Genomic DNA, 18,519 nt, shown 5'->3' with positions numbered 1-18,519 from the left:
AGGGAAGGAAGGAAGGAAGGAAGGAAGGAAGGAAGGAAGGAAGGAAGGAAGGAAGGAGGGAGGGAGGGAGAAAGGGAGGGGGGATAGGGAGGGAGGGGGATTAGGGAGGGAGGGAGGGAAGGAAGGAAGGAAGGAAGGAAGGAAGGAAGGAAGGAAGGAATCTATTAACTTAGAGAATGGCTTTCTGTATGGGTAAATATTGCCCATGGTTATCAGCTCATCTCATGTGTCTGGCTGTAAGAGTCACTCTCCCCTCCCACATACATTCTGATCAAATTTTTGGGTTATAAAGCAAAGAATTCAGAAACTTATATAAAGGATGAAGCTCTTAAGAAGGTAAGATTCCCCTCCGTGCCCTTTTGTGCACACACAGAGATACAAAGCCCTTTCCACAGCTGCCAGACAGGTTTCATTGCTGCCCTGAAGAAGTCCTTGAGACTTGCAGTAGGAACAGGACCTCTGTATAATCTTTGTTTGCCTTATAATAGGGCTTTAAGGGTTTTAAGAAATGGTTTTCTCTGGGGATCATTTAAGTTTCCCATTTCCTTATAAATATTTTTGGTAAAAACATTATCCCCTTGGATTTCAGAGGAAGTTAAAATAGAAAAAGCTTGAAAGCATTCACAAAGCAATGTGCTCTCAAAACACAGCCATTCATTTGAAGTTATGTCTTTTAGTCTGAATCCAAATCCTCCAGTCAATACAAACCTTAATCTGCTGCTCGTTGTCTGTGGATCCATTCTGCCTCAAGCTATAAGCCTCAAAATTCTCAAAGAGTTGGACTTGAATACTGTTTCTTATATTTTATAATACTGTTTAATCTGCCTGAAGGTGTAGGATGTAATGTCATGATATTGTACAAACATCTGGGCTACTGGCCAACCGATACAGATGAGAAATATTCTATTACTGTGAAGCTGGCGTTCTTTCCTGCTATTTCATTGGTATGCATTTGTATTCACAGCAATTATTTATTTAAATATTTTAACACGTATAATTTTGAAATTATAAAGCAGATCTTGTTTTTTTTTGTTTGTGTTTTGTTTTGTTTTGTTTTTTTGAAATATAGTCTTGCTCTGTCACCAGGCTGGAGTGCAGCGGCATAATCTCAGCTCACTGCAGCCTCTGCCTCTCAGGTTCAAGTGGTTCTCCTGCTTCAGCCTCCCAAGTAGCTGGGATTACAGACATGCACCACCATGCCCGGTTAATTTTTGTATTTTTAGTAGAGATGGCGTTTCACCAGGCCGGCCTGACCGATCTCAAACTGCTGACCTCAAGTGATCCAACTGCCTGTCAGTTTGGAGCCAAATAGGTAGGAGGTCAGCAGAGGACTAGAAAGAAACTCTCTGTTCCCAAGCTAGCCAAGGTACTTCCTCTGGGCTTGCGTTCTACAAGCCATCATCAAATAAACCAAGGTGGAACTATGTCAGCCACCTTCCCCATGCAACTAATCAAGAGGTAGCTAGCTGTGGGATGGGACAAAGAAAAGGTGAGTTCTGAAATCCAAGACTTTTCAATTACCACAGTTCCTCTTGGTTAGGGCCCAGCCTGACTCAGAGCCTCACTTCACACAGTGTGGAAGGACCTGTAGCAGACTCACATTCATGCCACAAAAGGCAGACCATTCTGTTGTTGTGTGTAACATCTTTCTGTCTTAAAAATAATCGATTTAGATAATAGAATATAAATATAAATACTATTCAATTATCTATCAGATTTAGATAACTGAATATTATTTATATTTATATTCTATTATCTAAATCTAATAGAAGATTTCTGAAGCATAACAATCAGTTCTTGAGAGCTGATACAAACTGGCTGCAGCTCTTCACGGCATGATTCTCTATCACATAGCACTGCTTATTTCCTTTAAGGCATCCATGAAAAGCTGTCAGATTATGTATTTCTTTCTACACTTGTTTTTGCGTTTATCTCTAAAGTTTACAGACAGAGATTACAATGTAAATTCCATGAGGAAAGGCCTATGCCAACCCTAGTCCAGTACTTGTATATATCCAGTATGTATTTATCAATGAATGATAAGAGATCATTCTGGATACACAAGTTTTCCTTTTTACAGCCTTTTCATTTTCTTAGTTTTCTTAAGTTAAAAAAAAAAAAAACTTTATATTTCAGAGAAAAAACTTGATTTTACTGCTTTTAACACCAGAAGCCAAGAAGAAGAAGAGGATGTTGAGCAAGAAGGGTGTGAAAGAAGAAAGGGCTGGAAGTGTTTGAGTGTCAGAGGGCTGTCGCACAATACGATGTGGAAGGAGTTTATCGTCTGAACCCCTCTAGTGAAATGATTTTTTGTCATTATGTTAATGGGAAAATGAGTGTATCTTTAGCATAGAATACATCCTGCCCCTTGTTACATAAAATGTAAAATTCTTCCTTCATCACAGTGCCTCCTGCCCAACACAGTGCCTGCCAGACAGGGGTATATAAATATTAAGTAATAAATAATGCTCTTGAAACTGGACTCTAAGGGCCACTCAACAATGGTAGGAAAGTTCCAAATTCAAGTTAATAAAACACTTATTAGATTGAACATGGTGGCTCATGCCTGTAATCCTAGCACTTTGGGAGGCAGAGGTGAGAGGATTACTTAAGCCCAGGAGTTCAAGACCAGCCCGGGCAACAATCTAGTGAGACTCTGTGCTCTACAACAAACTTAAAAATTAGCTGGGCATGGTGGCATGGTCCTGTGGTCCCAGCTCCTCCGGAGGCTAAGGTGAGAGGATCACTTGTGCCCAGGAGGTTGAGGCTGCAGCGAGTCGAGGCTGTGCCACTAGACTCCAGCCTGGGCAACAGAGTGAGACCCTGTCTCAAAATAAATAAATAAATACAAGTAAAAGGAAACTCTTATTGTGTACCAGATACTGGTGAAAACAAAAAGCAAAACACCTGACACCTTCTGAGGGTGAAAAACTGGTGTTTCTGCAGTCAGGTCCAGACCCTTTGCCTAAGGAAGCCTATAGGGCCCTAAGCCCAGACAAAGAAGTACAGTGCTCTAGCCTGCTTGAAAACACAGCTAGCGTGGTGGAGGTGGCAGAGAGGAGACAGTGCCAGGTGACTGGGGGACGTGGCACAGGGCTGCAGCTGATACTGCCCTAGGCCCCTGGGAAATTCCCAGGACAGCATCCTGTGTGGCACAAACTCAGATATTGTCCTTGGGTGAAATCAGCTACCTCGGAGGAAGTGAAAACATGGGCTATCCCCCTGTTCTTTCATCTCTCCCATCCTAGACTTGTTAGCCAAACACATTGCTCCCTTCTACACATAGAAAACAGATACACAAACTGAAAATAAACCAAAAAAAAAAGGAGAAAGAATCTTTATCTAAGATGACTTTTCCTACTTATATCATTGGCCTGGGTCTGAAACACCAAGGAGAAGCTTCCTCCCTTTTTCTTTCTCTCACCTCTGCCTGCTGCAGAAAACTCTTTCACAAAGAAACACTTTTGTGTGAAACCAGCTTCCTTCACATCACTCAAGTTTCCAACACTTGTTCTGTTAATAAACAAACATAGGTTGGAAAGTCCTCTTTGTTTTAGGACTTTCCAACCTATGTTTGTTTATTAACAGAACAAGGATTTAGCATGTTTTTTCTCTTTCCTTCTTTGTTCTCTGCCACTCTATCACAGGTTTTGCTTTTTCAGCTAAAGAAAATCCCACAATGGCTTTAGTAAATGATACCAATCTGTATTTATAGTATCTCATTTTACTCATTTTGAGTTCTTACAGCTGACTGACTTTTCAGTAAATGATACTAATCTGTATTTATAGTATCTCACTTTACTCATTTTGAGTTCTCACAGCTGACTGATTTATAGCATCTCACTTTACTTATTTTGAGTTCTTACAGCTGACTTTCAGATGTATGAAAAAAATTGGACAAAGTTCTTGAAAAACTGGTTGTCAAATCCTAATTCTGTAAATGTTCCAAGAATTCTTGAGCTTTAAAAAATGATTCCTGCAATGAAAAATGTTTTATTTTCTAGAAAATTCTTATGCCTGACAAATATATCATATTCATACAGTGATTTTATATTAGACTTCCAGTGGTTTACTTTTCTTGGCTGACAGAGCATTTCCAACACTCTGAAAGATTTCTTAGTACCTTTTTTAATACTTAGGGGACTGGGGCCTGAATAAATTGCCTCACATAATAAGGCAGTCAGTAATGGAGTAAGTCTCCAACAAACCAGTGGGACACTGACTCCAGTGAATTTTCACTTTAATTTCCTAGCAATAGAATTTATGAATTATCAATATGAAAAGATTTCTTTATTGTGCAAAGCCATTTTACATGCTTACAAGAATAGTTTTCATAGTATATAAAGGAGGGTATACATATTTTATATAATTATATATACATATTATATATATACGTAAGCCATAAAAACAATTCCAACATGCAGGGTATAGAAAAGATTATGGTAAGGCAAATGAGCAAAAGCTTAATACATAAGCAGGTAATCAAATGTTCAAAAATCATTTGTATATAAAGATAAGATCTTTTCCTTTAAGACGTTTACCATTAATCTGGGAAAACAGAAAACAAACAGTCCTAATCGATGCTAGCACAAAGAACTAGAGTCCTTGTGCAAAATATCAAGGTCTTCTGGAAACCGCAAAGGAAGGAATGACTTCATCAACATTAAAGTGTGCTCAGAGGGGTCAGCACAAGCACAGGCTTCTCAAAGGAGGTGAGTGCTCTTTAGGTGGGAAGACGGGGACCGCCTAGATTGATGGAGAAGTGCAAGATTGGCCTAAGCAAAACTCAAAGGCAGAAATGTCCAGATTTTCTCCCTTGTCAAATGTTCTTCATTGGAAGCCAGATTCTCCACATCTTTCCAGGGTTTCCCTCTGGGGAAGGGAAAGGAACACCAGTGCCACATTAAATGTGACTCATCTCCATCTCAGAAGCGGTGGTGTGCTGCAGCCTGCTTGCAAAAGCTCAAGAGAGCTTTCCCGTTGCCAATTTTGGAATGTGAATGACAACATGTTGGTAGTTTAGAATCAACCAAGGTGGGAGTATTTACAACACAGAAAATGGCAAACGCTACAAATCAGCTTCCCATGCTCACCCCACCCACCGGCTGTTAAGCCTTCACCAGCACATGTGGACGCTGTGCGTTTTACAGTCAGGGAGCTATTGTGGCAGCTGTGTGAGAGGAAGAGAAAAGAGATTTATGAGAGTGGGGCAGAAGAAACAAGTAAAAAGTCAGAGGTGGAGACTGAGCTGATGGTGGCAGGAAACCCCCAATGACCATCAAGAGGAGTGAGTGAGTCACCTAGGAATTCATGGGAAAGAGATGAGCCTAAAGGGGACTGGAATCACCGTAGGGAAAAGCAGAGTTGCTTAGTACGACTTACCATGTGAGTGCTGACTTCGTTTATATTCAGTCCGACACCTAACGTCTCTATGAAGCTAAAATTATTGTTGCTTTGCTATGTCACCCAGTCACCTATTTCTCTGTTCATTCACGCAGATCCAAAACAATTCTTTAGTGAATTTTGGCACTGCCTGCAGGTATTGCTGCCACTCACCTCCAAATTAAGGAATCTCAGCTGGGTGCAGTGGCTCAGCCTGTAATCCCAACACTTTGGGAGGCTGAGGTGGGCGGATCACGAGGTCGGGAGTTCGAGACCAGCCTGACCAACATGGTGAAAGCCTGCCTCTACTAAAAATACAAAACTTAGCTGAGCATGATGGTGCATGCCTGTAGTCTCAGCTACTCAGGAGGCTGAGGCAGGAGAATTGCTTGAACCCAGGAGGTGGAGGTTGGAGTGAGCCAAGATCACGCCACTGCACTCCAGCCTAGGCGACAGAGCAAGAGTCTGTCTCAAAAAAAAAAAAAAAAAAAAAAGTAATCTCAGGGATGATCTCATTATGCTCAATTTTCCTTGATGTCAGACCTGACTCCCAGCCAATTTCCTGTTAAAGTGCAGAGGTCCATCTTTAAGTCCACGGGGAGCAGCTGGCCTTCATATACTTGCCATTGTAAACAGATCTAGCAGTCCAATATCATATTCACAGTCTCATATCCCAAAACCTGCCTTTTCTTCTACATTACGAATCTTAGTTATTGTCTAAGTAGTTATCCAAAACAGAAACTTGGGACTCATCTCTGGTTTCTCTATCTCCTTCATCTCCCATGTCTGATCAGTCAGCCTAATATCTATAGTATCTGTTCCCAACTGCCACGGCTACTGCCTTACATCAAGTTCTCAGCCCTTTTTCCTGGAGTTCCACAAAAATTGCCTAATTATCTAGGCAGTGGATGTCTTCAGCCTCACCATCTTCCACGCTGTGCCCCATATTACAGCCACATGGATAAAGCACATATCTGATCATGTCAAACCAACAGGGGTTTCCTCAAAGTTTTCTAAAATTTTCAGATAAAGTTCAAACTCTTCCTGTCAACCCACACGGCCCTATGAAACGATGCTCATCTAGTTCCTCGGTGCCATTCCCCATGACTCCTCCAAGCCACCCAGCATTTTGTGCATCAGCCTGGAACACACCAGACTCCCCAGCTTTTCCACCTACTTCATTATTTAGTTAATTCCTACTCATCCTTCAGGATTCAGCTCACACTTACCTCTTAAAGGAAGTCTCCCATGATGCCCAGTATGACCCAGATATCACTTCCTCTTCCCCATGCTCTCTGCTTCTATGGCAACTGTGTCCATTTCAATCCCAGTTCTGGTCATATATTTGGGCAGTTGTCTGCCTTCCTTACTTCATGGCAAGAACCATGTCCTCTTTGACCTTGTGTCCCTTCTTGCTAGCACTTAATTGATACTTGATGTATGTTTGGACAATGGTTTGTCCTGGACTTGATTTTCCTTGCAGCTGGGGTAGTTAGCTTGAGAATACAGGGGTTACATGTGATACGGGAAATAATGCAAAGCAGGGAGTAATATGTACTTGGCCTTATTCTGTGACTCCAAAATGTAAGAGCATGAAAGACAAAGATAAAACATTCTCAGACAGATGGCCTTGTCAACAACACTAATGCAGAGAAGAGTTGAAGAGTCAGAAAGAGGCTGCTGGACCTGGCCACAAGAACATTAATGGTTACCTTATATTAGGTAACTTCAGGGAATCCAGTGAATGGCATGGAAGGATAGGATGTGGGAGAGGAAGCTAATGAATATGTGTTAGTTTGGGGTGTGCCAGATGCTTTACATACATAATTTTATGTCATCTTTATTTTTTATTGTATTTATATACATATACATATATTATTGCACTTTAGGTTCTGGGGTGTATTTATGTATTTTTTTCAAACAGGATCATGCTCTGTCACCCAGGCTGGAGTGAGTGCCGTGGTGCAATCATGGCTTACTGCAGCCTCCACTTCCTGAGCTCAAGTGATCCTTCCACCCAAGCCTCCCTAGTAGTTGGGACCACAGGTGCACAACACCACACCTGGCTATTTAAAAACAAAAATTTTTTTTGCAGGTCTCATTATGTTGCCCAAGGGGGTCTTGAACTCCTGGGCTTAAGTGATCCCCCTGACTTGGCCCCCCAAGGTGCTGGGTGTGAGACACTGCACCTGGCCTCACATCATCTTTATAATCACTCTAGGAAATAGGTTTATCTCTTTCAAAATAAAGACAAAAAATAATTACCAACAAAGAAGTTGAAACTCAGAGGTTCAAATAACACACATGAAGTCGTGTCTTCTTAGTGGGTGATGTGGGATTCAAGCCCTGGTTTATTACTTCACAAGCCCACATGTTTCTCATTATACCATACTCTTTACAGAAGTATAAGGAGATATCAGAATAAAATTGGTGGAATTTACCTTGAGTCTTAACCCTGCTCTTCCTCCAACTCAAAAATGTTTATCTGTTAAAGGTGGCAAGAAATTAGGATAATAGCCAAAATTCACAAAAGGATCAAAGGAATATTTTTCTCTCAAAGAAGAAAGTTGGGTGTTTTCAAAGGCAAATATATCTTTCTATATTTATTCCTAAATTTCCATGAAAAGCTGTGTTGATTGGGATAATTTTAACACTACGCTGAGACTTTCCAAGTCCATGTGACAGGATGGTATCATCCAAGGACCACTGAGAAAACAAGGATCTAAATACCCATGGTTCTATGTTCAGCCCTGTTCCCATTCCTTGTGGCCTGCTGAGAAACTCTATTTCAGGAGCTTTCCTGTCCCCCAAACCCCTCCCACATGCATCAGTGTGGGAGCTGGATTGGGCAAAAGAAGGTAGGTCACTTTTAGGAGTTTTTGAGGTGGCAACCCTTCTTTTCCCTCCCCTTCCTTTTGAGGAGAAAGAGGATTTTAGTCTTCTCACAAGGTTGATGGACCCTAGACTACAACTCTCACCAAGTTGGATAACAGTAAAAAAATCAGATGCTGTTGATGGAGAGACCAAACCATACTTGGTTCACCAGTTTTTGTCCTGACTGACAGGACCAGGTCCACCATGAGCAGAGGAGAGCCACCATCAGGAGGGGCTAAGAATCCAATCTCTGGGGTATGCAGACACCAGGTGGGTCTGAGGTGGCAGAACTTCTCCCAGAGGGAGGCAGAGGGGAGTCTCTTAAGAAGAGAGGCAGCAGAGGGCATGAAAATGATTGAAAGGGAGAGAGAAACACTCATGGGGATACCCTTCCTTTTGGAGGCCTGCGTCTTCAAGGGGAGAATTACACATTTGTTGTTCCTGCATTGACTGGGCTTTTCTTTTGAGATCTGCCCGATCATCCTGAAGTAAACTCCAACATAGTCCAGTGTGTGTTTGGAAAGAAAAGGTTGCTGTGGCAGAAGGAACTCATGGGAAAGGCTGGAAATTAGACTTCAGCTATTTTGCAGGTCTCTCATAGAGACGGGGCTGATGAGAACATCTCTCCACTAGTCCATCACATGTCACACACACACACACACACACAAACATGAGCATCAGCAGCTGCAGACATTTCTAAGGTGAGGCATTAAGCAGGGAGGTTGAATTTCCTAATCCTACCCTACCAAGGATTAATTAGTCTTACTCTGTTGCCCAGGCTGGAGTGCAGAGTCTTGCTCTGTTGCCCAGGCTGGAGTGCAGTGGCATGATCTCAGCTCACTGCAACCTCCCTGGTTCAAGCGATTCTCCTGCCTCAGCCTCCGAGTAGCTGGGACTACAGGTGTGTGCCACCACGCCTGGCTAATTTTTTTGTATTTTTAGTAGAGATGGGATTTCACCGCGTTAGCCAAGATAGTCTCAATCTCCTGACCTCATGATCTGCTTGCCTCAGCCTCCCAAAGTGCTAGGATTACAGGTGTGAGCCACCACACCTGGCTAGTCCTCCTTTTAAGACAGAAAGGATAAGGTCTTGGCACAAACCATATTACAAATGTGTCTATTTTATGTTTATTCAAGCATTATTCCTCACTTTGCAAACATCTGCTTTGCCCACTGCCTCCTTTGTACATTTTACCTCTTACAGCAGTGACCTGACAGAGACGAGAACTTTGAGTTGTATTTGCTTCACTGTCTGCCGCAACCACCTTGGAGCCAAAAATACCCTTCAGATAAGCCACAAAGAGATTTGGCCTGGGCTGAAACCAAAATCAGCTTCCAAAGACCATAGTACTTACAGAATGAGAGCTCATAACTGTGCACTGAATAAAGTGAGTTGTAAGGCAACCCTGGAATGTGGCTCTCTGCATTTGAACAAAGGGTAAACAATGGGGCTACAACAATACCTGCCTTTAAAAACGAGTGGGTTCTGCTAAATTTCCAGAGAGAGAACCAGAAGATCTGATTTTATATTTTTAGTTAGAAAATTCCTTGTTTCTCCCTGTGGACCCTCAGAACCTGATACCATCTTATCCCATGGACTTGCAAAGTCTCAACATAGTTTTAGAATTATCCCAAGGAACACACCTTTTCATGGAATTAAGAATGAATACAGAATTAGCCGGGCACGGTGGCTCACGCCTGTAATCCCAGCACTTTGGGAGGCCGAGGCGGGTGGATCACGAGGTCAAGAGATCGAGACCATCCTGGTCAACATGGTGAAACCCCATCTCTACTAAAAATACAAAAAATCAGCTGGGCATGGTGGTGTGTGCCTGTAATCCCAGCTACTCAGGAGGCTGAGGCAGGAGAATTGCCTGAACCCAGGAGGCGGAGGTTGCGGTGAGCCGAGATCGCGCCATTGCACTCCAGCCTGGGTAACAAGAGTGAAACTCTGTCTCAAAAAAAAAAAAAAAAAAGAATGAATACAGAAAGATGTATTGACCTTTAAAGACACCCAAGTTTCTCTACTGGCAAAAAATATTCCTTTGATCCATTTGTGAATTTTGGCTATTATCCCAATTTCCTGCCACCTTCAACAGATAAACATTTTTGAGTTGGGGGGAAGAGAAGGGTTAAAGCTCATGGGAAATTCCACCACCTTTAATCTGACATCTCCTTTTACTTCTTGAAATTAGTGAGAGTTTCTACTTCTTGAAATTACTGAGAGTTTCCAATTAACAATCAACAGTGATTTATGCAGATAATCAAATGAATACTTTTAAAGAATATGCAAAGCTGGCGGGTATGATGGCTCATGCCTGTAATCCCAGCACTCTGGGAGGCTGAGGTGGAAGGATCACTTGAGCTCAGGAGTTCGAGACCAGCTTGGGCAACATAGTGAAATCTTATCTCTATAAAAGGAAAAATAAATTTTTAAAAAATATTAAAAAATTGAAGACTATGCAAATGTCATATCATATTTTAGTAAATGTGATTAATATTTCTTGCAGAGAACTTGTAGGTGAAGTAAAAAGGTAGGCAGAAAGAAGAGAATATTCCTGTTTTCCTGTCCACAAATATGCCCATATATGGTCTTCCGTAACTTACATTATTCACCTCACTGTAGCCCTTTTTCTGATTTCATTGTCATACTTCTTCAGTAATTATATTTGCTTGCTTTGCTGGCTTTGTTGACAATCTCTATTTCAAACTCTTTTCAATGTCCAAGTCTAGGAAATATTTTAAGGTGTGAATTTTCCTGTAATTCCATGTAGTACCCATGACCACTCCTTTTTTTTGATGTTTAAAATTCTGATAAAAAAACATGTAACATAAAATTTATTATTTTAACCATGTTGAAGGGTACAGTTCAGTAGGGTTAATTATATTCACGTTGTTGTGCAGTCTCCAGGAGTCTTTTAAACTTTTGCCAAACTGAAACTCGGTACCCATTAACAACAACCCACCGTTTCTGCCTCCCCCGTGTCCCTAGCAACCACCATTTTACTGTGTGTTGCTATAATTTTGACTGAGTGTCCTACATAAGTAGAATTATACACATTTGCTTTTTCGTGACTGACCTATTTCATGTAGCATAATGTCCTTAAGATTCATCTATGTTGTAGCTTGGGTAAGAACTTTCGTCCTTTTTAAGGCTGAATAATATTCCATTGTACGTATATGCCACATTTGTTTATCCATTTATCCATAGACACTTGGGTTTCTTCCATTGTTTCAGGTTTTGTAAACAGTGCTGCTGTAAACATGGGTATACAAATACCTCTTTGAGACTTTGCTTTCCATTCTTTTGAGTATATACCTAGAAGTGGAATTTCTAGATCATATGGTAGTTTTATTTTTAATTTTTTGAGGAACCTATGGACAGCCCTTGATACATCATTCTTTCCTTTCGTCTTATATAAAAATGTATTCTTTCGAATATTGTACCTGTATTTTTATCAACGCCTCTTAACCCTCAATATTAGCCACTTTCCATGGTTTAGTGTTTGGCCCTCTATTTTTTTCTTTACATTTTCTCCTTTGGTGAATACATTCACTCTTGTGGCTTTTATTAATATTATCACCTCTATGAAAATCTACATATTCACCTCTGGCTTCTGTCTTGGGATCAAAATATTTAGCTATATATGAAATATTTCCAATGGGCAAATATCCAAAATACAGGCCCAAGACAGACTCCTTCTATGAACCCATTTCTCCTCACTTACACAGGAAGCATTTGAGCAAATTTAACCCTGCCACAAGATAAAGCCAACGATTAGAAGCCAGTATGCTTGGGTGGGCATTGGGAACCCGTTGAGACTTTGAGAGTTTTACTACCATCCCTTTCATTCATCCATATGAACATGTCCATCAGAAGAGATAGATGATCCAGAAATGGGACATCTTTGCTGAAGACCTCTTTTACTGAGTGAGCACAATGCGCTGGGAGAGTGCACATCCCCCTCACTTAAAACATGCTCCTGGTTGGGCATAGTGGCTCACACCTGTAATCCCAGCGCTTTGGGAGGTTGAGATGGGTGGATTGCCTGAGGTCGGAAGTTTGAGACCAGCCTGGTCAACATGGTGAAACCCCATCTCTACCAAAAATACAAAAATTACCTAGGCATGGTTGTGGGTACCTGTAATCCCAGCTATTTGGGAAGCTGAGGCAGGAGAATTGCTTGAACTCAGGAGGTGGAGGTTGTAGTGGCTGACATCACACCACTGCACTATAGCCTGGGTGACAGAGTGAGACTCTGTCAAATGAAAAAACAAACAAACAAACAAAAAAACCTAAAAATTAAAAATAAAATCTTTTTTTGAAGACCAAAATATCTGCCCTCGATGGTATCCCTTACATGCTATGTCCTCTCTGTTCAGTTTTTTGCCAAGTTCAATTTTCTTGGTTTCCCAGGAGAATGGTGTCTCCCTTCCATTCAAATCCATCTCAGCAACAAGTTTATTTTTAAAATGAAAATGAGGTCATACTGTAATTAAAAACTATTAGTGGTTTCTGGTGGTTAGCTGGATAAATTTTAAATCCCTTCCTTAGCTTCTTACTGGTGTCTCACGGGCTTGCCCCAACCCACCTCTCCAGCTTTGTCATTCACTGATCATCACTCAAGCTAGACCCCACTCATAGCAATTGCTTCTTGTTCTTCAACAAGCAATGCTTCTTTCTTTGCATCCTTCCTCCACTTGCCAGAGATATCCTCCCTTACCTTCCTCCACACGTTCCTGAAACATCCTTCTACACTCAGCTACAAGCTGTGCATAAACTGGCCTCTGCCATCCTCCCGCTCCACCCTCACTCTACTCCAACACTGGCCTCAAATGTAGCAAGTTGGCTCCCCTTTGAGGCTCCATCTTTGCATTTGCTGTTCCCTCTGCCAGAAGCACTCTCCTTCCTGCCTCACTGCAGGGCAACTAACCCCTTTGAGCCATTGAGGCCTCAGGCCAAATAGGTACTTCCCAGAGACACCTTCCCTAACTTCCCTTTCTTATGCAGACCCTGCCTCGCTCACTTGCAAAATGCTGTTTTATTGACCTCACTCCTCTCAGCCTTATTTATTTATCTATTTATCTCCCCTTCAATAGAATGTAGACTCTAAGAGAACGGGGGGACCTTTTGGGTTTTATTCAAGGATGTATTTTCAAATATCAGAACAGTGCCTGGCACACAGTAGGCAGTCAATAAGTATTTGTAGACTACATGAATGGTAGGTAGGTGGGAATATTTAATATAAAGCAAGCTTGTCCAACCCATGGCCTATGGGCTGCCTGTGGGTCAAGACGGCCTCGAATGAGGCCCAACACAAATTCGTAAATTTTCTAAAAACATTATGAAATTTTATTGTGATTTTTTTTTTCTTTTTGCTCATCAGCCATCATAAGTGTTAGTGTATTTCGTGTGTGGCCCAGAGAAGCCAAAAGATGGCACACCCTTGGTATAAAGAAACTTTGTTCTAGTGCTAAATTCCTTTCCCCGGGTGTCAGGCTTGCTTTGTCAGCGCCTGGGTCAGTGTTGGGGCTCCCACTGCAGATTCCATTGACAACCCCCTGAGGCAGTTTCCCTCCCAGACTCTCAGGGCTTCTGAGAACCCTCCACCTTCACTGGCAGCAGGGCTGGTCAGGTCTGGATGGCTCAGTCTACACCAGCACCTGTCTATCTGCCTGACTATCAGCATGCAGACCCAAATTACTTAGTCCTGCTGTTTTTTCTCCCTCCCCCTTTTTTTTTTTTTTTTTTTTTTTTCCTGAGACGGAGTTTCACTCATGTTACCTAGGCTGGAGTGCAATGGCGCGATCTCGGCTCACCGCAACCTCCGCCTCCTGGGTTCAGGCAATTCTCCTGCCTCAGCCTCCTGAGTGGCTGGGATTACAGGCACGTGCCACTATGCCCAGCTAATTTTTTTTTTGTATTTTTAGTAGAGACGGGGTTTCACCATGTTGACCAGGATGGTCTCGATCTCTTTTTCTTCGTCTTTCTCCTCTTCTTCCTCCTCTTCTTCCTCTTCCTCCTCCTCCTCTTCCTCCTCCTCTTCCTCTTCCTCCTCCTCCTTCCTCCTTCCTTTTTCCACCTCCTTCTTGCTTCTTCCTCCTCCTTCCTCCTTTCTCCTTCTTCCTCCTTCTTCTTTCTTCTTCTTCTTGTTTGAGATGGAGTTTTACTCTTGTCATCCAAGCTGGAGTGCAGTGGTGTGATCTCGACTCACTGCAACTTCCTTCTCCTGGATTCAAATGATTCTCCTGCTTTAGCCTTCCAAGTAGCTGTGATTACAGATACTTGCCACCAAGCCCAGCTAATTTTTGTACTTTTAGTAGAGATGGGGTTTCACCATGTGGCCAGGCTGATCTAGAACTCCTGACCTCAGGTGATCTGCCTGCCTCAGCCTCCCAAAGTGCTGGGATTACAGACATGAGCCACTGTGCCTGGCCAATCCTGTCTATTTTCAATGCTGGCTAATCAGAAAAGGGTGCTTAATAATTGCTGCCAATCATGACTTATAAAACCCTTTTAAACACGACTCCATGCATTTTCACAGACTTCTTAAAATGTGTTCCTGGCATGGACGGATTAATGGATACAGAAGATGTGGTCTACCCATTTGATGGAATGTTATTCAGCCTTAAAAAACAAGGAAGTTCTGACTCATGCTACAACATGGATGAAACCTGAAGACATTATACCAGGTGAAACGCCAATCACAAAAGAACAAATTGAGTGTGATTCCACTTATATGAGGTACCGAGAGTCATCAAATTCATAGAGACAGAAAATAGAATGGTGGTTGCCTGGGAGTGGCAGAGGTAGAAATGAGTTCTTTAATGGGTGCAGAGTTTCAGTTTTGCAAGATAAAAAATTCTGGAAATTGGTTGTGCAACAGTGTGAATGTACTTAACATTACTGAGCCGTACACTCAAAAATGGTCAATGTGGTAAAGTTTATGTTGTGCATATTTTAATTTTACCACAATTTAAAAACCATAAAGGAGAGGAATAGGCTGGGCACGATGGCTCATGCCTGTAATCCCAGCATTTTCAGAGGCTGAGATGGGTGGATCATTCAGGCCAGGAGTTTGAGACCAGCCTGCCCAACATGGCGAAACCCCATCTCTACTAAAAATACAAAAATTAGCCAGGTGTGGTGGCGCATGCCTATAGTGCTAGCTACTCAGGAGGCTGAGGTGGGAAAATCACTTGTGCCCAGGAGATGGAGGCTGCACTGAGCTATGATGTCACCACTGCACTCCAGCCTGGGTGACAGAGCAAGTCCCTGTCTCAAAAAAAGAAAAAAGAATATATCGCCCATAGAATATATTGCCCATAAACATATTGTGTATGTACTTGTACTGGAAACTGAAATTCTCTTTGGAGTGTTTCCTACTGTGAAGCTGTTGGAGAAGGATCTAAAGGAATGAGGATCTGGAGTTTGGTGTGTGGATCCCAGGAGGATTCAATGAAATAGTAGTGAGAAGGCAAGACAGTTGTGCTGGGAGATGAGGCTGCCTGGGAGCTCCAAAGTGGTGCTTCCTTAGCGCACCACAGTGACCTTGCACCTCTCAGGGAGAGCCTGATCCATAACTCTTCCAGTGCTCCTAGGATCTGTTAACCAACAATCTGTGTTTTTCTTTTATTACATATCAGAATTAATAGACAGTAAATTTTTTCCCTTGGTTTGCTTTTAAAATCATCTTGTATTGTTTCTCTTTTTGTTGTGTGTGTGTTTTTTTTTAAAGAAAAATGTTCATTTATGTTTACCATCTCAATGTCTTAAACCTTTCAGTTCAACATCCTTTTACTTTTCCCAAGACGTCCCTTCTCTTCTTTGATTTTTTGTTTTTTTCCAGAATTCCCCTTTCTAGTATTCAGTGGCCTGTTTTCTTTTAGAGGAAAATGTTTGGCAACTTACTCTTTGGCTGCAAAAGTGCTGAACAGGTTTTAAACACTTGGATTTCCCAGCTGGCCCTAATCCTTTGCCTGTTACATAAAGGGACCCCTTAAACCTTTGAAATTGCAGGGGACATTTATGTTGAAATTCACTATTCTAGGATTATTTGGTGAGGTAGATATGGATGTGAAACTGCAATGCGCATTCAAAGATGACATTACCATGAGTCTAAATCTATCTGCACAAAGCCGGGGGGATGGGCAGATCTGCCATCCTCCTTGTGTGGTTGGCCTGTCCTTTGCAGAGTCCCAGCTCTGCTTCCTGCCAGGGCTGTGGTGGTTGGCACAGAGTCCTGGCACTGAGTTCAGTGGCCCCTTCTCCCTTAAACCCAGCCACACTGCTTCTGATTCCTGGCTCACACTTGCCATTGCTTTTCTTGCTGATTTTCTTTCAAGGCTGCATTGCTCTCTAGGAGCCTAAAATAGAGGCTTGACCATGATCCTTTCATAGAATTCAATATTTAGCCTCAGCAGTAGTTTAAAATTGCCAGATAATAAGTATTATTCACTATTAATATGTTTATTAATAACTGATACAATAGATTATTTAATTATACAGTTAGTTATTGATACTAAGATTTCACAATTATAGCTGACATTTTTGTTTTAATGTCTCCTCTGTATGGCCCTGTATTGCTCTGTATAGAAGCATTTCATCTTCACAACAGCTCTAAGAGGTAGGTACTATTATCCTCGTTTTCCAGCTGGAAAACAGGCCTGGGGAGATTGAGAAACTTACCCAAGTCCCACAGCTAGGGAGTGGTGGAGCTGGGATTGAGTCCAGGTCATCTGTCTTCAGACCCAGACCTGCAATGGAGTTTGTGTGTCCCTAGGTGCATTCCACAGAAACCAATAGCAGACGGTGCAATAAGGAAAACAAAAGAAGTGTCATGTACTGGAGGCTTGGGTCCCCCTCAAATCCATATGTTGAAACTCTAACCCCCAATGTGATGTCATTTGGAGGTGGAGTCTTTAGGAAATAATTAGATTTACATGAGGTCATGAGGGTGGGGCCCCTCTGGTGGAATTAGTGCCCTTATAAGAAGAAGAAGAGAAGAGAGCTGGATCAGTCTCCAGCACATGAGCACACAGTGAGATGGCAGGCCAGGAGAAGGGCCCTCTCCAGGAACTCAATCTGTCAGCCCTTGACCATGAACTTCCCAGCCTCCAGAACCGTGAGAAGTCAATGTCTGCTGTTTAAGCCATCCAGTCTATGCCATTTTGTAATAGCAGCCTGAGCACAGTAAGACAAGGGGTAGTGCTTTTTAATCAAATCAGTTTTGAAAATGCCCTATACAGTACTATCTTCTTATCTTGAAGGACCAACAATGCCTATAGAAATCAAAGACTCTGGAAAGCCCTGCAATAAAGGAGCTATTTAAATTTGTTTAAACAATTGCTTCTCAAACTTTTTGACTATGGAACATCTCCCCACTTATGAATATCTCAAAGAACATACGGGGAAGGTACTATTGGAAGTGAGGCATAGGCCTCAGACATGATTGTGTGCTTATTCTCCAGGTGGGATGAGCTGCCCAGTGAAGTCGCAAAGTCTTATAGGCGGGGTTTGGTAGTTGAGAGGAGGAGAGAAGAATGCAGACAGAGCCTAAGAAAAGGCAGAGGGCTGCATCCAACAGGCGGGAAGTACCATTGCAGGGAAAAGAGCCCAGGCATTCTGGAACATTTGGGGAAGATAAAAGGAAGTTGTTGTTCTTGAGATAAATCTGGTGAGAACTTACTTTCAAAAGCAGAGTTTAGGGCCTGTCCTGGTTGGTTTTAAGAACAGAAAGGACATTCCAGTATTAAGTGTTAATTTGAACATAGGAGGATAGGATAAAAAATGACTCACAGAATTATTGTGTCATCCAGGCTGGAAAGTGTCATATTTACTGCCCATTAGAAATTCCTTACAGGCTGATTTCCTAAAGTTATCTTCATTTTTAGCTAAGAAATTGCAAGACATGAACTCAAATAAAAGGCTCCGTTGACCAAAGGAACAAGAAGATCTTGTCTAGCCCTGGTAATACCCAATAAATGTTTGCTAAATATGTTCATAGGGGCCATGTATGGTGGCTCATGCCTGTAATCCCAGCACTTTGGGAGGCCAAGACTAATGGATCACTTGAGGTCAGGAGTTTGAGACCAGCCTGGCCAACGTGAAGAAATCCTGTCACTACAAAAAATACATAACTTAGCCAGAGGTGGTGGCATGCACCTATAGTCTCAGCTACTCAGGAGTTTGAGGCAGGAGAATCGCTTAAACCCTGGAGGTGGAGGCTGTGGTGAGCTGAGATTACGCCACTGCAGTCCAGC

The 18,519-nt window shown here is 42.2% G+C and overlaps 1 protein-coding gene and 1 long non-coding RNA gene across 3 annotated transcripts in view; one reads left to right on the top strand and one right to left on the bottom strand.

Moving 5' to 3' along the window:
• The window catches only part of CLDN10 (claudin 10), a 167,823-nt gene that overhangs the window by 71,136 nt on the left and 78,168 nt on the right, over positions 1 to 18,519 (bottom strand). The window lies entirely within an intron of this gene.
• LOC119473423 overlaps positions 16,821 to 18,519 on the top strand; it is a 27,397-nt gene continuing 25,698 nt past the window's right edge. Inside the window, exon 1 of the long non-coding RNA XR_005202635.1 lies at positions 16,821 to 16,883. This is a non-coding gene — a long non-coding RNA (uncharacterized LOC119473423). The remainder of the gene's footprint in view (positions 16,884 to 18,519) is intronic.

This window comes from Cebus imitator, unplaced genomic scaffold (assembly GCF_001604975.1).
Source record: "Cebus imitator isolate Cc_AM_T3 unplaced genomic scaffold, Cebus_imitator-1.0 Scaffold158, whole genome shotgun sequence".
NCBI lineage: Eukaryota > Metazoa > Chordata > Mammalia > Primates > Cebidae > Cebus > Cebus imitator.
The sequence above is the reverse complement of the archived record's forward strand: the minus strand, read 5'-3'. Positions and strand labels throughout refer to the sequence as shown.